Genomic DNA, 3400 nt, shown 5'->3' with positions numbered 1-3400 from the left:
AGAAATTCCTATCAAAATCTGCAATACAGCTTCAGGGTTGAAGCAAGTACCATCTGCAAGTTTATACTTGAGATGTGTAAAGCCATCATCACGGCCTACAAGGACGAAGTGCTGCGCTGTCCGAGAACTGAAGAGGAGTGAAAGGAAGTTGCTGCCAGGTTCAGCTCCAGATGGAATTACCACAACTGTCTGGGGGCTGTGGCTGGTAAGCACATCGCCATAAAGAAGCCACCCAATGCAGTCTCTTACTACTACAACTACAATGGCTTCTACAGCATTGTACTAATGGCAGTGGCAGATGCTACATAAAAGTTCCTCTATGTGGATGTTAGGGCAGAGGGTGGTGCGTAGGATAGAGCAACAAGGAGTAACTGTTCCCTGCATGATGCTGTAGCAGAGAACAGAGCTGGAGCCTCAACCAGAAACACTTCCTAGTTATGACCAGCCAGTGCCCTATCACTTCCTACAGGATGATGCATTTGTTCTCCGAACATGGATGATAAAACCATTCTCCCATCGGTCGCAAGTCCTATAAGGATGCATATATAGCTACAGGTTGTCTAATGCCCGATGTGTCGTGGAAAGTGCCTTTGGAATTATGTGTCAAAGGTTCCATTGCTTCTTGACGAAGATGCATCAGCACCCCGACACCATCAACCTGATCACCATGTGCGGCTGTGTCCTACACAACCTCATCCTCATCAGATACCCACACCTTCAAAAGTGGACCGCGAAGATCCAGACATAAATGATCTGATCTATGGGCGACACCTGCAGGGGCTGCTGTCTCTAACCGGCCATTATACCCAAAAGGATGCAAAGGATCAGTGAGACTACCTTTCACATTACTACATGTCCCCTGCTGCTGGTGCTGTCCCTTGGCAAGAAAGAATGGTAGTAGCTCCATGAGCTGCATCCACAGTTCTTCCATTTTTTAATAAAAGATAGGTTTTTTTTATTCGTGTGTTTTTTGTAGCCCCTTATTTTTTGTTGATATTCATTTCCGCTTTTCTTTCACTTTATTTTAAGGTTAAACAGAAAAACAAGTGTTTTGAAATAAGAAAGCAATTTATTAACATGAAAACTGCAAACATCATATATGTACAAGTATCACAGTCCAATTATTTACAAATCTTTAGAAGTGTCATCTCAGTCTGTGTTCTTGCTGGTACTAGCTCCACGAGCTGCATCTACGGATGTTCCATTTTTGAATTTAAAGAAACGAATATTTTTCGTGTGTTTTCGTTGCCCTTTATATTTTGGATCCCTTTACATTTCTTTTTTTTTTTCGTTTCGTTTCCGTGTTTTTTCATTTTATTTTAAGGTTAAAGAGAAAAATAAAAAAACATTTTTTTAATATGAAAACAGCAAGCATCAAATATGTATAAGTATCACAGTCCACTTATTTACAAATATTTAGAAGTGTCTCATCTCAGTCAGTGTCCATGCGTGTTGTGGTACCTCTGCGTGTGTTGAGTTCCTTGAAGTTGAAGAGGGATGAGGGTGACATAGCCTCTTCTAGGTTGTTCTCTAAGGACCCCGGAGTCAGGACCGGGAAGCTTAGTGGTTGTCACAGGTGTCTTGAATGTGGCTGACAGCGATGACACTGAAGAAGTTGGTAAAGGAGCCTGGACAAGGGTGGTTGACGGTACTGAAGTTGTTGGTGAAGGAGCCTGGACAAGGGTGGCTGACGGTGCAGGTGGAATCCCTGGTTTCCATTCCATGGTACTGGACCAGGAGGACTGGTCTGAAGACTGTAGCGACTGGGGTGGCATCCACATTACAGGTGATTGCAGACTGGCTGAAGGTTGCTGCTGAGACTGCTGGTGCTGCTGCTCTGGCAGTGCCTGCAAGGTTGATGGTTGAGGTTGATGCCAATACTACTGCTGCTGAGGGGGTTGCCAAGGTTGCTACTGCTTTAGGCCTGGCCAGGTCATGGGCGGTTGTTGATATGGCTGCTGGAAGAGCTGACGCCGCTGTCTGTAGCGGTGTACAAGTTTGAGGCAGTCTATCTGGAATTCATGCCAGTAGTCCTCCGGGATGGCCTGCATGTGGCCTTCCAGCAGGCATAAAAAATCATGTGCGATCTTATGCTGGCCAGTGAACGAGTGGGTGGGTGCCAAGGATTCTGCTTTGGAAATGATCTGAAACATACAAACATTGTAACAATTTAGTACAGCATTTCAATGCAACATATTTCACATGCCATGTCAAAAGCAATGGATGAAAGAGGAATACAATCTGCATAACATTGGGATTCTCACCTCCTGCACTACATTACTGATTTCGCTGTGGGTCACCCAGGTGTCAGCGGTTGTGGTGGCTGTCTGTGTTGTTGGTGGGCTGGACCGCTTCCCCTTGCCCTTGCCCTTCCCGTTGCTAGTACATGCTTGGCTGTGGGAACCTGTGGACCTCACTTCATCATCGTCCCCATCGCTGACCGTCACTGCAGCTGACTCTGGGACAGCAAACTGCTCACTGGGGACTGTCTCTCCCCGGACGATGTGTTGTATCAGGAAACTCCAAGTCTCCATGATCTGGTCGTCACAGGCATTTCTTTGAGGCTGGCTAGCTCCACTCTTCTTTTCCTTCATAATCTTCCCCACCCTGGTTCTCAAGTTCTCGTAATGCTTCTTGTATTGGGCACCAGTGGCAGGAAGTTCCAGCTGCTCTCCAAGTCGGTCCCACCGGCTGTTCTTGGTCGCGACGTTGAGCCACTCCTTGTGCTTCTTGTTTTATGGCTGGGGGTTCTTCACAAGGTCGGCCAACCTAAACTCGGCCTCTCAGATCCAGCGGTATTCAGGGATTTCTTTCTTGGACACCTGGACCTGCTTCTTCTACTTTCTGTTAGCCTCGTCCTCACTGGATGGCTGTCTCTGGTGTACTATTGGATCCTGCTGTGTCTCCGGGATCACGATATCGAGACTTGATATAGATGACTGAGGAGAATTATCTCTATCAGCAGTCTCTGCATCTGGCCTGGTGGCTTCTGGCCTCCTCCCTCTTCCTTTTGTTAGCTTTGTTTTAGGCATGTCTCTTTGCTGACGACCTCGGGAATGGTGAGCTGTGTCCAAGAAGCTCTATTTACACCCCGACACCGACGCGAGCGCCACTGTCGTGCAGTAGTCGTGAACTGCACGTGAACTGTTCGTGAACTGATTGTGAACTGCACATGCTATGCGCAAACTGTTTATGAAGTGTGTACACTAGAGGTGAACTGCTCATGCCATGAATGCGTGAAGTACACGTGACCTTGTCAATGGGAAGGCACGGCCACACTGCGACGCGCGTATATTTGTGAACATGTAAGCTTCTCATGAACTCGACGTGAGCTGTTTGTGAACTATTTGTGGCAGTTCGTGACAGGCGTGACATGGCACGCATTGCCACGCACTGGCAC

General features: G+C 47.1%; 1 pseudogene; it reads right to left on the bottom strand.

Moving 5' to 3' along the window:
* Window positions 1-1436: 1436 nt before the first annotated feature.
* LOC137651763 (uncharacterized) lies at window positions 1437-3032 on the bottom strand (annotated as a pseudogene).
* Between the last annotated feature and the right edge of the window lie 368 nt (window positions 3033-3400).

Source organism: Palaemon carinicauda, chromosome 13 (genome assembly GCF_036898095.1).
Source record: "Palaemon carinicauda isolate YSFRI2023 chromosome 13, ASM3689809v2, whole genome shotgun sequence".
Classification (NCBI taxonomy): Eukaryota; Metazoa; Arthropoda; class Malacostraca; order Decapoda; family Palaemonidae; genus Palaemon; species Palaemon carinicauda.
This window is presented reverse-complemented; position numbering and strand designations above follow the sequence as displayed.